The following is a 19,297-nucleotide window of genomic DNA, read 5'->3' on the forward strand; positions in this document are numbered from 1 at the left end:
TTAAAATTAGACATTTCTATATGAGGTCTCGGGCATGTTCTTAACAGACCTTAGTCACCATCCTGAGTGGGAAACTGGCTGAGCCCCTTCTGTTGGTGGAATACCAACATTTTTTTCCTTGCGACTTAAAAAACAAGCTTCATAATTATTTGGCAGAGTATCTCAAGTACTGTTGATTTTCATCTTGGGAGAGGTCTGCCATGTTTGATGACACGGTTTGGATATTAAAGGCAGAGCCGCGGGCTGAGGCGGCCACAGCTTCCCTAAGCACGTGGCCACCTGGATGTGGGGTGTCCTCCTGGCCACCAGGCCCAGAGCTGGCAAGGTAAATCACGCCACGTCCCCATTAACGCCTCATGTTGTTGCAGGGTGGTAATTTTGACAGCAAAATAAGCCACAAAACTGCATATGCTATGGGGTGACATGTAATTTTAACTTCATTCAGGAGCAAGACTTTTGAGACATTGTTACCTGCGGGAACAAGTAATAAAACAAGGATGTACAGGAATGTGTCAAATAGAGGGCCTTCCTAAATTACACCGGGAGGCACAGATTAATACATTTAATATATTCTGGTCATGAGTGAAGTGCTCATAGCAGAACAACTGCTCCTTCAGCGATATCATTCATGGCAATGAACTACAGTCACACTGACAGCCTGGAAAAATGCCCCCACTTTTCAAACTGTACAAATGGTGGTTGGACACAGTAACTCAAAACTGGACACTTCATTTCAAGTTTAAAGCTAGTGGCCCAGCCACAAACTATTACTCCATCTTCTTTATTTGTGGTCCATGGTTTTGTACTCTTTAAGAATCAAATAAATACTGGTGTAATGGGTAGCAACTGCCAGTTCAACGAAAAATACTGCTAAATTCACCAATAAGTCTTTTTTTCACACACACAAATTTATGCCCCAAGAACAGAGCCCATTCCTGCCACAGGGTCTGGGCAGTTTTTTAATGTAGAGGGAGACTCACTTTAGTGATAAGAGTTTAAACCTGAACTCCTTTTTCCTTTCTTCTCGCTCATAGATCTAGCGCTGGGAACAGAGGGAGGTAAACGGTCAATACATGTAAGTGCAGGCGTATTAACTCAGCCATTCAGCGCTGGGCGGGAGCCAGGCAGGGCTCCCTCCCAGCGTTCCAGCTGGACCCAGCTTCTGGAACGCCCGTGATGCTGGGCGTTTCCCAGCTTGGTGGCGGCTGAGGGCTTCCTGGGAATCCACAAGGCGCTGAGTCCTAGCCAGTGTCCACATATCGTTGCCGTTGTTAAAAATACCTCCCATTTTCAGAGTGCCATTTTTTAAAAACTTTTTAAACAGCTTGATTGAGAGATAATTCATGTATCATACAGTTCACCCATTTAAAGTGTACAATTCAATGGGGTTTAGTAATTTCGCGGATACGTGCCACTATCATCACAGTCAATTTCAGAACATTTTTATCAGCCCAGAAAGAAACCCTGTACCCATTAGCAGCCATTCCCTATTTCCTCTCCCCCGCCCCGGGGCAACCGCTAACCTACTTTCTGTCTCTGTACATTTGCCCACTCTGTGTATTTCTTGGAAATGGAGTCAAGCAACACGCGGTCCTTCGTGATGGCTTCTTTCACTCAGCATGAAGTTTCTAAGGTTCGTTCATGTTATAGCAGGGGTCAGTGATCTGTTCCTTTTAATGGCTGCATAGTATTCCAGTGCATTGATACACCATATTTGGTTTATCCATTCATTAGTTGATGGACCAGAGTACCTCTCAAGCTCCCACCCCAAATTTTCATAGCACACCTACTATGTGCCAAGCTCACAGAGTGCAGCAAAGCATGTATTTATCCATGGCTTCAAGGTTTGGGGTCACATACTGAGCATCACACGAGGTACTGGTACTTCCTGGTTAGTTGACAGCTGGAGACACTGAGGCAGAAAGCCAGGCACATTGCCCGATCATCTTACCTGGGACAGCAGCTCAGAATGTGGCCTTCTGTTCAAGAATCTTTCTTCCAGAGGAGCTTGATACACCTGTGTGGGGACCAGCCCAGTGACCTGGGAAATGTAAGTCCCTCTCAGTGATGGAGAAAAGAAGCAAGGACCCAGGGGGTTAAGCACTCCTCAGGGTGAGCAAGGTGCACAATGCACAGATTTGGGGCACAGCAGGGCTCCTCTCAATATCCGTTCTGGGGTGAGAGGTTGGCTGTGATGTAGTCACCATTCTAAGGGTATAAATCCCATCAGAAGGCTGAGGGAGACCAGGAGGGGCTGATTCCAACAGGGAAGAAAAGCAGAGCTCCGAGCACTGTGGCCCCCACCTCTTCGTGTGCTTCACAGAGGGAGCCAAGAAACTGAGCCCTGGGCAGAGGCCGTGGGTTCCTGCCTGGGGTCCATTCTCCCCTTCTTCCTCATAAACAGAACTTGGATTACATCCAGGCATCAGTATGCCTGGCTAAAAGACTCCATTTCCCATCCTCTATTTCTGCAAGGACTGGCCAATGAGAAAGCAAAAGTTGTTGGAATATGGGAAACCTCGCCTTTAAAAAAAAGCAAACTTATTATTATGAAAATTTTCAAGCATAAAGAAAGGTAGAGAGACTAGGGAAATGAACACCCACGTATATAAATCCACCACCCAGATTTAATAGTTGTTAACATTTTGCCTTATTTCCTTCTTCTGTTTTCCAAAGTAGTTGAAAATGTAGACACGGCAACATTTTACATCTAAACATTTTAAGATGCATCTCCAAAAAAAAAAAAAATAGACATTTTCTTACATAACCACAACACCTATCACCCCTAACAAAATAAACAATGGTTCCTTGTTATTATCAAAGAACCAGCCCATAGTTAAGATAAGAAATTTCTTTAAAAGAGGTTGACTTGGATGGGAGAAGGTGTCCTTTCGGTCTTCCTCCCTTTAATCCTTCTGCTTTCCTAAATCACATACCTGAAGACTGGAGCTCCAGCAGCCACCTTGTGACTCTGAAGTCATCCTGAAGACAGAAGCCAGAGATAAGTATGGCAAGGAGGAAAGAAGGAAGGATAGGCTGCCAGATTAGCAAAAAACAAAATAACAAACAAAAGAAGGTACAACCCGCCCCTCCCAATAACCCAAGCAAATAAACAGAAAGTCCCAAAACACCAGTTTAATTTGAATTTCAGATAAGCAACAAATAATTGGCTTAGTATAAATATGTCTCATGCAATATCTGGGACATACTTATATTTTTAAATTGTTCATTGTTTAGTTGTTTACTGCAATTCAAATTTAACTGGGCATCCTACATTTCGTATGCCAACTGTATTACGGACCTGGGTTTCTATCTGGTGCCTGTGGAGTTGCCACAGAAGCACTGGACTGTCTCCCTGCCCAACCACCCACCTTATCTAATCAATTCATTTAATGAGCACCTCGTTAGACACTCACTTAGTGCTCGATCTCAGGCAAAGCCCTGTGGACACAGTCAGATGGGAACATGGGACTCACAATCTAGCGCATAATATGGATTTTAAGGCAAATATTCAAGTACCAGTGAGGTGAGCAATAAAAAAGGGGTGTGGGGGTTCTCCCCTCCCCTGTGCTTGTCCATACTGGTTACTCCCTGAACTGTTTCCCACCTCTGGCCTTTGCCCACACTGCCCCTCGTTCTGGAATGTCTGCATCCCATACACCTGCTTGTTTCACTTCTTCCCTTCATTCATTCATCAAATTTTGGTTAAGCACCTGCTATGTATGCCATGTACCGGGGAACAAAGGGCCCCACCTTCCACAGACTTAGAGACTCGCTGCCCACTGAGGAAGTCTTCCAGGTGCCAGCATAGAGATGGCAGTGCAGGCATGGAAGAGGAAGGCTTCAATCTTCTTGATGCGGTGGGGAGAGGAGACGGAGAGGGCGGGCCAACAACAGAGTGCAGTCTTGAGGGACTAATAGGAGCTCACTAAGCATGTGAGGTGTGACTGCTTCTGTGACTGGATGGATAAGTGGATGAAGTCGACCAAGCAGATGTAGCTGCCCCACTCGGTGCCTAGGGCCCCAGCCATGGCCTCTCCCCTCCTCTCCTCTCCAGGGGAGCAGGTCAGAATGAGGGAGGCTTCAGGGTCCCCACAGGGTGGACAGAGCACTTCCTAGGGGCCAGATGACATTTCCCTGCCTCTGGTTCCACCACGGTTATGTCCTGAGTCTGCTTTGGCAGGAGAAGCACGCATCTGGGCATCTGAGTCTCATGACCCAGCTTCCTCAGCCCATAACTTGACATACTACGAAACAGGGCTGGAAGGCCCCTGAGTTGGCACACTCTCTATAGCCCCCTCTGGCATTTTTGTAGTCCTCCAGGTCAAGGCTAGAAGGTTTCTCAGCCATGACTTGTTCAGCCACCCATTTGACTGATGGATAAACCGAGCCCCAAAGAGGGAAAAGAACTTACCCAAGGTCATATCCCACAGGCTGATCCAGTCCAGCTTGCTGGAGCCCAGTCCCCTAGCCTTCCTGGCCCATGCAGAGCCTTCCTGTGCACCCGGAAACAGACATTATACCCAAATCATAAATAACACCTTGTAACCAATTATTTGGGGCCCCCCCAGCAGTGGTAAAGTCTCCTTATGCACAGACACCAGCCCTCCAGGGCAGCTCAGCTTGGTGGCCACCCAACACCAGCCACCTTATAGAATATAGGCTGCAGCTCTAGGGACCAAGTGACCTTAAGAGGAGCCCCTGACAGACGCCGGGGCATCCTGGGGACCCTGTAACGGGGTCACAGGAAGGATCTCTCTCCCAGCCTCTCCTCCCTTTCCTTCCTCTGGGGGCTCTGTCCACTAACCCACTGGCTGCAGGTGGGCAAAAGCAAACCCTGGGAGGGAGCCCGGCCCGTTGCTCCTGCTGAGTAAGGCTGGTGAGACTGAGGAGATTTGGCCATGCAGCCTTCTTGGGCCAAGTGTTCAACTAAGTGCGTGGGAGCGACAGACTGTAGGAGCCTGGGGGGGGGGGACAGTGGCTGGTCCCCTGGGCTGGGGGGAAGGTGAGGACTGGTTGGGAAAGGTTTCCTGAGAGGGCAGCTCTGGAGCCGGGGCCTAGAGCACTTCTAGTGTGCCAGGACAACCCTGGTGTACTGACGAGGCCGGGAGGACAAACACCCTCAGAGGCCCTGAGCCAGTGGAGAGGCCAGGCCTTCCGACTCCAAGGCCAGAATCCTTCTGCAGGCCTTTCTCCTCTTGCGGTCCACCCTCACCCCCAGCTCTCACTACACGCCACCTGTCTCCGACGCAGCTGTGGCCTAGATGACCTGCTGAGAAGGTTCCAGGGTCCCACCACGTGGCCATCCTGGGAGAGCATGTCTTCTCAGGAGTGTGGGGCATTACCCTTCATGGACTCAAAGGTTAGGTGCGGATTCCACCTTGCCGCTGGTAATGAGGGACACGAAGACAGATGGAGGCTGTTCCCACTCACAGTATGCTAATTCCGCTAACCAGTGGACCAGGAAATGGCCGGTCATTTGCGCTGCCATCAAGACTCAGAGATGCGGCCTCAAAGCTCACTTGTCTTTAACGCCGTCCCCTTTTGGAGCTCCTCAGAGCAATCGCTCCAGCCAATTTCCAGAGTTGCAGGCAGACAAGTGATGGATGTGTGGGTCTTCAAGGGAGCCCCCCCCATCCCCCACCTGCACTCACACTGTCCTGTGTCCTGCTACCCACTGGGTGCCCTTGGGCCAGTCCCAGCCCTCCACCTCTGCCTCTGTGCTCACTGGACTCCATCTCAGGGCTGCGGCCAGGACCAAGGGGCAGGTGGGCTGCTTTGAGGGCCATCAGGCAGGCTCCTGGAAGAGAACAGAATTGCTGAGTGACTAACGGGTATTTCTGGACTCTGCTGCCTCAGCCCTGTGGTCGCCCCTCTCCATTGCTCATGGGCTGGTGTGTGAGGGTGGGGCAAGAATGCTACCTGGTGTTTGCAGAGCTCTGTTTTCTGGTTTTGTGATGTCTCCGAGGCCAAAGGTGGGGCTGCACCCTTGGCTGCCATTCAAGCCCTCATATCCAAGCTTTGTAGCCCCAGTGCTTTGGACTTGAGTCCAGTTCTCCTGGTCCCCCTTCTTTCTGACCGCCAGCCAGAGATTTACACCATCCTTTGCTGTGGGGAGGTGAAAATTGGAAAAGCTCTCCCTACCAGACACCACAGTGATGGAGCTCTGCAGCTCTGAGCCCCTAAAATAAGAATGTGCTGGGGATCCTGAGATATCACCCAGCATACCCGGGGCCATATCATTGTAGTCCTAGGAAAAGTGCTGCTGGAAAAATCCCACTTTAAACAGATCTTTTGAAAACAGGGACCTCCTTTCTTAGTAAACGGTGAACACAAAAAAGGCTTGATGAGGAATTTGTCTTAAAACTTAAATTTGTCTTAAAACTTAAAGCTTGTATTATAATTTATTAAAATAAAATTATCTTGTTTTTTAAGTTAAGGCTAGAATTGCTTCTGTAATCTTAAACGGAGCCAAGAATAGATCAAATGTTGATTTGGGGGCATAAGTTTTTCAGCACAGAATTGTCTGATAGCTTCCTCTGTAGGCCATTCTTTGTAGTTGATTTTACAGCATGGTCTTATACAATGTCATTTTTGCAAAATTACCCAAAGGCTTCATGTATTTTCATAAGGGCGCATTTTAATCTATGGCACTCAAATCATTCTCTTCTGAGAATTTGCTGTGTCATCACCCTTGCCCATTTTTTTCCCCTTCAAATCAAGAACAGACAGACCCTCATCTGTCACCTGCTTTGCATAGATTTCGAATTCTTCTCCAGCATCATTTTCACGACTCCATGAAATCCTGCAACTTTGGCACAATTTGTTTCACTTTGCAATCCGTTTATACTTTGCAATTGATTTATATGGGTTTTGCATAGGTGAGCAGAGATGGCCACGAGAGCTTAGCAGAAGGGGACACGTACTTGTATAGATGGTCAGTTCTTTAGTGAATGGTGTTACGATGAGTTTCTCTGCCCTAAGGAAGCTACGTGACGGGGAACTCAGGTACCGAATCATAACATGACGAGGACCTCCGAGCGGTGGTTCTCCTGTTTCGGATCAGGTCTTCCTTTTGACAAGGAGCAATGCAGGCAACATGCTTCGTCAGTGCTGTCTCCGCGGGTTCCTGGACCATATCTGAGACTCATTCTGACAGGGGACATGAGCGTCTGAAAAGGATCAGGCCAAGTTTAACACAGTAGAGCTCGATCAAAAAGAGCTCCAGACTGTGGCAGTGGGTGGCTCAGGTGGTTGGAGCGCTGCTAGTCACACCGCGGTTGCCGGTTGGATTCCCACGTGGGCCGGTGAGCTGCGCCTTCTACAGCTAGATTGAGAACAACCGCTTTACTCCTCGGAGTTGGGGGGGGAGGAGGGGTCCGAGCAGGGAAGGGAAAAGAGAAAAACAAAAAAGAGCTCCAGGTATTAACCATAATCTCCTTAACTGGGTCCAGGCAGCCTTCTCATTCCTGGATGCAAGACAATCTGAGATGACACTTCCTGTGCCACTTTCCCTGGGGACAACAGGCTGAAGGACTCACTCACAAGTAGCTGGTGAGCAGTACTTTGGGAAACCCATTTCTTTATATACCAGTGTCTTCCAGGTCTTAAATATTAGCACTAGCAAATAGAGTTTGTTGAGTGCTTACTATGTGCCAGGTACAGGTATTGTTGCAAACACGTCACAAGTATTATTTAATTCTCACTACCCTTTTAGTGTTACCTCCATTTTGCATTGAGGAAACAAAGAATTAGAAAGAAGACTTTTTTCCATGTCACACAAATGGTCAACTGTGAGTTGAGATTTGAACCCAGGCAGTCAGACTCCACACCTCATACTCATAACTAACATTGTAATGGAAACTAACTTGCTTTTTCCTTCTAAATTTAAATAATGCTGGGGGAGCAGCACTGAGGTGTTACAGGGTCATCTAGCCCATCTCCCACCTTTGATAAGCAAAGAAATAACTTGGCAAATGCAGGCTTCAAAATTAATAGCAAAGTGCAGTGGAAATCCAGGGTCTCCTAAACCAACATGTGTACTTTCATGTTTAATCATGAATCCATTTTGAAAATTCTATGCATAAGTCAAGAAACTGTCTATCTTTTAGAAAAGGTAACTACAGAAAAGCTGGTGTCACTGTCTCAACAGGCATGGGAAGTATTTTCTCAAAGATGCCTCATTTCTTGAAACTAATAAAATAATTGGGTCCAACACGCTCAATGCAGACTTTCCTCTACCAGTGAGCTCTTTGATAGCCCCTGAAAAGTCACTTTTGGGGGGGCTCATTATCCCTCAAGATTTCGTGCTGCTCATTTCCATATGAAAGAGGAAGTTCATAAAAGCCCTTTCTTATTTTCTAACACGAGTTCAAATCAGGGGCCATTATCATCCTATAGAAAGACCCAAATGGCATATGGATCATTCTGGAGAAGGGGGTGAGCGCCTTTTAAGAGAATTGTTTTAGTTTTTGCAGGAAATTAATCAGAGAGCTGGGCTTTGTGGAGCGGGGAGCGAATCTAATCTGTCCTTTGTTCGAATTTGCCTTGCTCCAATTCCTAGCAATTGTAGACAACATGGTCTTTTGTTCGGGAGACACTTGTTACATGCATAATTAGAGACTGCAGTCGCTGTGTTTAAAGAAAAACTGTTTTCCAATGTAATGTGTGATCTTGATAATAGTATTTTCATCAAAGGTAGCAATTACATTCATTAAGCTGGGACTGGCGTGGCGGCAAGGAAATTAAGTGGAAAGTGAATAAAAAGCTCCCCTCCCCCTTTTGTTATCTCCTTCCCTTTATAAGTTGAAATGCACCATGGTGAGCTGGAACTGGGAAATACAGAGTGAATATAAAAAAGTAAAGTCCTCCTTAACCTTTCTGAATAATGACCCTGCAGATATCCTAGGGATTGCAACGTGGGTGCACTTTTCAAATTAAAGGGCTTTATTCTACCTTAATTTCCTATGCAAGTTTTAAATGCGCTCAACATATGATTCAGGTCTTTAAAGGCTGCAGGGCTCTTTGGGATTAATTCACTCTTCTTTGCACACATAAATTAATAGTTTTGTGTTCTCAAAATACCCACAACAAGGCATAAATCAAGCAGTTTAGGAGAGAAGTAAGGCCATTTGCCTATTTTTAATTACCCCTTTAACTATTCATTTAGGCTTCCTTACACTTTAATTTTGAGGCTGTTGTAAATGAAGTTCCACACAGAGGTAGAAATATAGCATAGGAAAGCACCGCCCGCACCCCAGGTTCTTGAATCTCACTGTGCTGCTGTGAGAAATTTATTCTGGAAAAGACAGTGCGTGTGCGTGTGCGTGTGCGTGTGCGTGTGCGTGTGCGTGTGCGTGTGCGTGTGTGTGTGTGTGTTATTTCCTTCAGGCAGATGTTCCGTGTCTCCACTTCCCTTCCACCCCCGGATTTAAAGTCCTGCTTAAAAAATGTCCTTGCAATGCCTCAAAGGGCTTGATGATTTCAATTTTATTCAACAGAGCACAGTGATAGCCAGACATTCCTAGGCAAAAGTAGATGGAAATATGCCACCTCCTATCAGCACCCTCGCTCCGGCCAGTGTTTGATTGGAAAGCTTTCTGAGAAAATGAAGCCAGTCCACAAAAATCAATCGGGGAAGCTATTCCTTGTGTCTGGACATACACAGCACTGTGGCAAGAATCATTCTCTCTGAATTGATTGACCCAAATATCATTCAGATTCCCGGAGTGCGTGGCCACAGTGCCGGGACAGGCTCTGAACCTTCTGCTGGCAGCATAGCCAGATGTGGCAGTGACCTTGACGGCCAACCTCTGCCCCAACAGGCCAGGGTTTTGCCCATGAAGAAAGGAGGCGCTATGATATGAGAAAATGTGGTTCTTCAAGAAGTTTTTAAACTTTACGCTCTGACCTACTCATTAGCAGTTGGTTGGACTTTATGAAAAAAGAACATGAGCAAGGAAGCAGGAGACCCAGCTTGTGGTCCCAGCTGGTGAGGAGAGCTAACATTTACTGAGTGGCTTACTATGTGCCTGGTACTGTGCTGGGGGTATGCACACATTGTACACGTTACTTCTCACAGCAAGCATTCCAGGTAGACTTTATAATAGTCTTATCATGTCCATTTTATAGGTAAGGAAAAAAAACAACAACAGAGAGGTCAAGTAACCAGCCCACTGCAGCTTGTAAAATTAAGTGTGGGGCGGGGGTGGGGGGCTGGACAGCCAAACCCGGGCCATCTGATAGCAAAGCCCAGGCTCTTGGCTGCATGATCACGGGAGCAAGGGTCTTCGCCTCTCTGGGCTCAGGTTCCCTTCATGTGAATAAGGGGGTAGCTGACAAGTCCCTAGTGTCCCAAGCAGTTTGACAATGACAACTATGAGATTTTTCAGAAGACATTTTAGGTTATCTTGGGCTTGTTTGCTTTAGGGGCCTTCTTTGAAGAGCCATAGGTAGCCCCTCAAAGCAGAGAGAGGACATAGTCAAGTATGCAAGGATTAGGTGCCTTCTGGCAGCTGAAGGTCCCAGGAGGTGACCCAATCACAGGGTGGCAGGTGTGGACCTCCATCCACCAGCACAGGTGAGCAAGGAGGAAATAGTGCATTTCTTTGGTTTTGATTGGGACAAGCTTATTCAGCCCCAGTGTTTGGGGATGGTTTCTAATAATCATCCCCAATTATCCTCTACCCAAGCCCTGTTTCCTGCTAGGTGGTATCTCTCCTAGCAGTAACAGATCTCGGCTCAGTCTGATGGCTTTGTAGTTACTTTTGGTTCATTCCACAGGCTCAGTTCAGTACTGAAGACTTAGCTCTGTTCATTGAAAAACTGCAGCCTCAAGTCCACTTTGAAGCTCTTGTGCCTTGAACCCCAGCACGGGCTTTGCCTGTCTGTGACTCTTGCAGCTTGGGGGGTGTGTGTGTTGGAAGTGAGAGAGTACAGGGCTCTCCTGACTTCTTGCTTTCTGCCTCTGGTTGTGGGGTTGGTTGTGGGGTTAGGGAGGGAGAAAGGAGAGCGAAGCAACATCTGCCTCTTTCTGTGGCTGGGCAAGGTGCTGCCCACCCTTGATTTTGCTGCTCTAGCCCCTCCCCTACGTGCACCTTCCGAATGGGGGTTGCCTACAGCAAGTCCCACTGCCACAGGTCTCTTACAGGAGGGGCAACGTTTTACTGCTGGACCTTGGCACTCCTCTCCGATGCATACCTCTTGGTCCTCCGGATAAAAGGTTACAGGAAGGTCATATAATAATCTCATCTACCTCGTATGTCAACTCTCAGGCCTGTAGGCTCACACAGGACGCATCTTCCTTAACTTTTTGGAATCAGGAACTCGAGATGGGGTAATTCTGACCCCCTCTCTAGGGGTTCCCCCATCACGCCATTGTTTCCTAGGTCTTTTTCTCCTGCTCTTGTGGGAAAAATCAACAGTCCACTGGCTAAGTAGGGTGTCCAACTGGAAACAGTGTGCCAGGCTGCCTTCCTTGCAGAATCCTCAACCTGGGCCTTTGGGAAGAAAAGCGTTTTCTTCTCCACTCTGGTGGCTGGGGTTGACTGAACTGGTGCTTCTCTGAGGCCTGTGAGGACATGGCTGGTCCTACTCCTGGTGGTTTTCTGAACTTAGAATGTGACGTACTTATGTATGGTGGCCTGATAATTCATTGCCCAAATTGGAAGGCCCTTTTGAAAGTGGAAGATGACTCTAGTAATCATTATTCTGAGCCAACAAGCGTAAACTGCAACTGCCCGGGAAAACTGAGACGTCCAGTCCCCTGATCATTGAGCACCTCTGGACTCTAGCTCCAGTTCTGCAAAAGGGAGAATGCACATCCCACAACCTCCATACCATCAAACGTCATGATGTCAGCTCTGAGCCCCACCCTAACTGTTTGATGGGGTGTCCGGTCCAATTTTGTTAGGGCTCTTTTTCCCAGGAGTTCTGTCTGGGTTCTGGGGTCCTATGCAGTGCCAAGGGCACTCTGGGAGGCTCCATCCTGTTTGCACCGCCTACATCTACGGGAGAGAGATCTGTTCTCCTGGCCCAGGCGCTTCTGGATTGACTTTCCTGCTTCGTCTGGGTCGTGCTTGAGGTTCAGAATCTTCTGCAAAGCCAGAGGGCTCTGCACAGGATCCAGCTTCCTGGTGTCCCCTACACCTTTTTCCCCTGGCACACATCCCCAGGACGCTAGTCTAGACTACATGTGGGGTGTCGTGCAGGGGACCCTGCTCGCTGCGCCATTTGTCGTGCGGGATGGCCGGTGGGGTCTCTGCTCCCACTCCCCACATAAGAACGCAGGACACGGTAAGGCCAAAAAGGAACACCCATGGAGCCATAAGTAGGGGAGTCAAACCAATATATTCTCGCTGGCGTCTGGGCTGGAGACACAGGGAGCAAGATCTACATAATCTGCCTAATAGCAGTCCGCGCTTGCCAGCCACCATCTTCTTGCTAGCCCCCATTCCCTCTCTGCTAGCGTAGCCACAGCTGTTATATTAGTGGTCAGTGGCTTACGGGTTACAGCTGACGGCCAACTAGCCACAGCTGCTGGCATCTGATCACAGTTGATGGCCATTTACTACCCGAACCAGCACCTTTCTATGTGAGGCCGAGAGCCTGGAAACTGTTTTTTGGGGTTTTGTCCCCACACTCCACCCCTACAGGGTCTCGCCTCACAATCTACGCGACAAGCGTCTTCTGCGAGGGGCCCTGTGCAAGGAGCCTGGAGGTAAATGCAATATCCCAGACACAGCCAGGCTCTCTGGGCACAGCCAGGGTTTCTCAGGGCACCACCAGTACTTCTGGGCACAGCCAGACTTCCTGGGCTTCTTAAGATACCACCAGTCTCCCCGGGCACAGCCAGGGTTTCTCAGGGCACCACCCCAGTACTTCTGGTCACAGCCAGACATCCTGGACTTCTTAGGGTACCACCTGTTTCCCCGGGCACAGCCAGGTTTTCTCAGGGCACCACCACAGTACTTCTGGGCACAGCCAGACTTCCTGGGCTTCTTACGGTACCACCAGTCTCCCCGGGCACAGCCAGAGTTTCTCAGGGCACTGCCACTCTCTCTGGACACAGCCAGACTTCCTGGACACAGCCAGGGCTTCTCAGGGCACTGCCACTCTCTCTGGGCACAGCCAGCCTTCCTGGACACAGCCAGGGCTTCTCAGGGCACTGCCACTCTCTCTGGACACAGCCAGACTTCCTGGACACAGCCAGGGCCTCTCCGGGCATTGCCACTCTCTCTGGACACAGCCAGACTTCCTGGACACAGCCAGGGCCTCTCAGGGCACTGCCACTCTCTCTCTGGGCCTGTCGGGGTACTGTGCTGGAACAACAGCGGCTCACATCAAGGTGCTTACATATTATCAATGGCGGCCAGTCAAGACACAAAAGCAAACATCAAACCAGTCCCACTACATGGTGGTATGTTCCCAAACAGTCAAGCGTCCATTAAATCAGGGATAGAAGGCAATTCCCCATAGTCCATAGTCATTCGCCAGGGCTGTCCTGGGGTGAGGGATGACCTTGACCTCACCCTCATCTCCCACGGAGGACTCAGCAAGCGTTTCCTCCTGGGACTAAAAGTCCTGCATCCGGGCTGCCTCAGCAAGCAGTTCCCAGCCCACAGGGCGGCAACAACCTTCGCTTTCTCTGCTTTCTCCGGCCTCTGCTGGTTGGGGAACCATCCACGTCTTTCCACCCCTCCACGGGAATCGAGCTCTCCAGCAGCTGCTCCTCCTGGTCTTCCTCAGACTGAGCTTTCATACGCACAAACTGCTCCACTGCCCTTTGGAAAGCTTTGGCCAGCACCGTATCCTGCCGACTACGCCAAGTGTCACGCGGGGTACCCTGCTCGCTGCGCCATTTGTCGTGCGGGATGGCCGGTGGGGTCTCTGCTCCCACTCCCCACATAAGAACGCAGGACACGGTAAGGCCAAAAAGGAACACCCATGGAGCCATAAGTAGGGGAGTCAAACCAATATATTCTCGCTGGCGTCTGGGCTGGAGACACAGGGAGCAAGATCTACATAATCTGCCTAATAGCAGTCCGCGCTTGCCAGCCACCATCTTCTTGCTAGCCCCCATTCCCTCTCTGCTAGCGTAGCCACAGCTGTTATATTAGTGGTCAGTGGCTTACGGGTTACAGCTGACGGCCAACCAGCCACAGCTGCTGGCATCTGATCACAGTTGATGGCCATTTACTACCCGAGCCAGCACCTTTCTATGTGAGGCCGAGAGCCTGGAAACTGTTTTTTGGGGTTTTGTCCCCACATGGGGCATGAAAGCCCCTCTCTCTCTCTTCTCCCAACCTGGGAAATCGCTCTTTCATTTGGGGCAAATGCATCTCTCCTCAAGCCTTATTTAGGTTCCCCTTTCCTGCACTTTCCATCGAAAACAGGGACAAAAGTCAGGAAGTGCTGCAACCAGCGTTATGAAAGGTGAGGAGCCTAGAGACTGCTTGAATGGGGAGAAGAGAAAGGAGGGGGAAAAAATTAACCTTGCCATACTGCTTCAAAGCCACGTCCTCTTGGAAACCAGGTTTGCCTAGTCAGGTGCTCTGGGCAGCACCTGTTTCTTAGGGGAAGCAGCTGTGGCATCTTCTAGAGCAGGGCAGACTTACGGAATTTTCTGTGGTAAGGGAAATGCTCCGTATCTGCACTGCCCAATATGGCAGCCACAAGCCAAACATGGCTAATGAGCCCTCGAAACATGGCTGGTGCAACTGAGGATTTGCAGTTTTAATTTTAATCAGTTTAAGTTTAAATAGCCACATGTACCTAGTACCTATCATATTGGTCAGCCCGGTTGAGAGAAATTGTTGAAGAGGAGTCATATCATCCAACTGACTTTTCAAAGTGCAAATTAGCAGACATAATATAGTTATGGGGATATGAAATACAGTACAGGGAATATAACCAACCATGTTGTAAAGATCATTTGGATGCCAGATGGGCCCTGGACTTATTGAGGGGATCACATCATAGACGGTGTAGATGCCTGGCCACTGCACTGCACAACCAAGCTGAAGTAGAATGATATTGTACGTCAACTATTATATATATAAGTCATATATATGCTATATATATATTGTCACGTGGGGGACCCTGCTTGCTGCGCCATTTGTCGTGCAGGGTCTCAGCTCCTGCTCCCCACATAAGAACGCAGGACACGGTGAGGCCAAACAGGAACACCCACAGAGCCATAGATAGGGGAATCAAACCAATGTATTCTCGCTGGCGGCTGGGCTGGAGACACAGGAAGCCGGATCTACATAATCTGCCTAACAGCAGTCCACGCTTGCCAGCCACCATCTTCTTGCTAGCCCCCATTCCTTCTGCTAGCGTAGCCACAGCCGTTATATTAGTGGCCAATGGCTTACGGGTTACAGCTGACGGCCAACTAGCCACAGCTGCTGGCCATCTGATCACAGTTGATGGCCATTTACTACCCAAGCCAGCACCTTTCTATTGTGAGGCCGAGAGCCTGGAAACTGTTTTTTGGGGGCTTTGTCCCCACATATATGTATAGCATAAGGAATATAGTTAATGGTATTGTAAAAGTTATGTAAGATGTCAGAGGGGTAGTACCTTGGGGAAGGGGGGTTATCACTTTGTGAGGGGTGTAAAGGTCTAATTATTATGTTGCTCTGTACACCTGAAACTAATAAAAAAAAATTTTTATTGACCCTAAGAAAAAAAAAGAAAAAAGACTGTCTCAGGCTGCTAGATGGAAAATGGGTTGGATACTGGAAAGAATGGAAGCTGGAAGCTAATTAGGTGGTGACTACACTGTTCCCAGAGAGAGATCATGTCTTAGATTGGACGAAGGTGCTAGTAACTATGTCGTAGAGATGGAAATACATACATGAATTAAGAATTATTTTGGAGGTAGAACTGGTGAAAGAGGCCCACAGGTAACTGGGCTTCCACACGTCACTCTGAAGACGACATCTGTAGTCAAATAGATCCACTTTCTACAGATGTCGTTTTCGAACCATTCATTTAGTTGTTATAGAGCCTCTCGATGGAGGATGTGTCTCATCTCAGCGGAGGACCCAGTTGGTTACAATATGTGCTGGGTTGAATAGTGTCTCCCCAAATTCATGTCCACCTAGAACCTGTGAAAGTGATCTGACTTGGAAATAATATTTTTGCAGTTGTAATCAAGTTAAGATGAGGTCATACTGGATGAGGGTAGCCCTCAATCCAATATGACAGGTGTCCTTAGAAGATGAGGGACATTTGGACACACATTCACATGGAGGGAAGAAGTCCATGTGGCAATGAAGGCAGAGATCAGAGTCGTGCTACCGCAAGCCAAGGATACTGGGCAGCGTACTGGCAACCACCAGAAGCAAGATGAGGCAAAGGATCCTTCCACAGAGTCCCCAACGTGAGTGCAGATGTGCTGACACCTTGATTTCAGACTTCTGGCCTCCAGGACTGTGAGAGCATGCATTTGTGTTGTTTTAAGTCCCTCAGTCTATGGTATGTGGTTACAGCTGCCTGGGAAATAGATACACTGAGCCAGCATCTACTGTTTCCTTCCTAGCAGACCTAGATTTTGTTCTGATAACTCTTCCTCCTCCAGTCACCATGTACCTAAGGAAGCTGACCTTTCCTGGGTGGGTGCCGTTGACCTAAAGGCAACCCTACCTTCTTGCCAGGGATGATTTTGGAATCAGTATGTGACCCAAAAGTGGCCAGGAGAATGTGAAGAGAAGTCTGTGGAGGACATTTGCTTCCATTGCTCCTAAGATGCTCTTCTACCCTTGGACATTATTGTGTCTATGCGTAACACCTGCAACTGTGGCAGCTGCCTGGCAACCAGCCTGAGGATGATGTCTATGGAAGAATGGAAAGAACCTGGGCCTGATGACCTTACTGAGCTGATGAACCAGCCCTGAGCCCCCAGGACTCTAGGGTTTCAAGCTACATGAAGTGACTGAGACAAAGCTTGGACCTCCTGTATCCAAATGATTTATCAAACTACAAACTTACTGAAAGGAGAGTTGGCAAATACCACTTCCACCTCTGCTTAATTTTCCAAATGTTTTAGTGTCCCTAGCAGCTCCCAGCTGGCCCCACTTGAATGAAGACAATGAGTAAAAGAAAAGAGAAGCATTTACTAAATAGCTACTCTAATAAGAAAAGCGCTAGCTAAATAGTGCTTCCTTTTTTTTTTTAATTTTTTTTTTTAGTGCTTCCTTTTTGGCCATCCATCCTATAGATATGTTTCCTCAGCACCTGGTCTCAGCTTTTTTGGAGGCTGAAGCAGGGGCGGTGTCTTAGTCTGTTCGGACTAAACTGAGTGGCTTATAAACAAGAAACATTTGTTTCTCACAGTTCTGGAGGCTGGGAAGTCCAGGATCACGGTGCCATCAGATTCGGTGTCTTTTGAGCACCTGCTTCCTCATTGACAGCTATTTTCTCACTGTAACTTCACAGGGCCCAAGGGGCTAGGGATCTCTCTGGGGTTCCTTTTACAAGGGCACTGATCCCATTCATTCCCACCTCCCAAAACTAGCAGCTTATGGGTTAAGATTTCAACATATGAACTAGGGGAAGGGTACACAAACATTCATTCCATAGCAAATGCGAAAAGATTCTTTCTCTCTTACCCCAAAATAGATGATTCCACCAAAGTTTTTCATGGTTTTGGCTTTTCCTTTCTGTCCCTGGCTCTCTCAAAAGTTTCTCTCATTCAAAAAAAAAACAACAAACAAACAAACAAACAAAAAAACACGAAAAACAAAACAAAAATGCAAAAAAATCCTGCATCTCTAAATTTCAACAGTCCTTATAACTCACCTGACTTTTAATTCCCTAAACTTATTTTGATATATTTCTTCTCCTTTTTTCCTACTACAGGTAACTCAGTCCTCCTTCAGCTTAAATGCACTCAGCACCCTCACGATCACTGCCTGGAGTAGCCCGCAGACCCTGCTCCTGGGTCCCTTTCACTTCTCTAGGGTCAGGCCTGCTGGAGGTGTTCCCTGTGAATGCTCTTGCTGCGCCCCACCCCGACAGTCAGCATCGCTGGGCATTTCCAGGCTCTTGCTTACTTTCTGAGGTTGCTTCTTTGCCTGTTCTTAAGATTTTGGGTCCAGTTTCTCACACCTGAAATTCAGTACCTAACAATCCTTGCCTCCAAGCCTCATCTCATCCTTCCCTCATCGAAAATAAAAATGGTGGACCCCTTTCCTAGGGTTACTTTCACCCCTACCCAAAGGATATCAACTGCTTTTAGGATAAAGCTAGATGGGAAAAGGGAGTCATTAGAGTGGGAAGAGTTGTGGTCACCAGGTTAATGTAAATTCTGGTTTGGTGCCAGTGCTGAGCCTGGAGCTACTCAGCACAAGTCACCGAGTGCACAGAGGCCAGCTGCTACCTGCCCGGGTCCTGCAGTCCCCAAAAGCTTTACAAGCAAGAGTGCAGTGTGGGTGGAGCTGACTGCTTGCTGTAAAAGTGCCTCTGGAGATACATGAGTTGGCTGGGTTGGGGTCCCCGGTGAGTCAGCAGGGTGGAGCAGCAGAGCTCACCAAGCCAATCAGATTCAGATTTGGCCGGAGGGGGCGGCTCAACACAGGAAAGATGGCGCCTGCCTGCTGGCTGCACAGAAGATGGACCCCTCACCGGGAAAATGCCGACTATCCTCTAGTGTTGCCCCTGAAGACACACATCTGTCTGCCCCCCCGTATGTCTCTGAGGCCCCCCGAGTCACCATCCCTCCCTGGAGCCCAAGGTGAGTGCCTGTGAGCGAGTTAGTCTGTGCGTGGGCCGTTTAAGAGGACGTCTGATTTTCCCACAGCCTTCCGGCCCATCCAAGGTTGGAATCCCCACTGTTTTTCATAGCCAGATTGTTGTGGAGGCGGGGGGCTCATCTTCTTGGCACTAGTACTCCAGGCTGGGGAGCCTGGTGTGCGGGGTTGTGGTCCCTAGCTCCACCAGGGGGAACCTCTGTGGCCAACACATCCATCCTATTCTCAATTGCCACATGCAGATGTGAGGCCCATCCTGCGTCTCTGCCCCATCGTGGCTTTTTCTTTATATTTTTAGTCATAGGACTTCCATTTGGCTGGACTTCAGATGGTTCTCCAGGTGAATTGTTCCGTAATTTAGCTGTAATTTTCATGTGTTAACGTTGGAACGCAGGCACAGTGTTTATCTCCTCCCCATCTTCTGTTCTACTATCGATACGTTTCAGTCTGAGTAACTCCTACGACTTCTTGCCCATTGGGCAAGTGCAGGGTTGTTTCAGTTTCAAAACGTCCTTATTACAAAACACACTTAAAATGAGCTT

This window comes from Rhinolophus hipposideros, assembly GCF_964194185.1.
Source record: "Rhinolophus hipposideros genome assembly, chromosome: 15".
NCBI lineage: Eukaryota > Metazoa > Chordata > Mammalia > Chiroptera > Rhinolophidae > Rhinolophus > Rhinolophus hipposideros.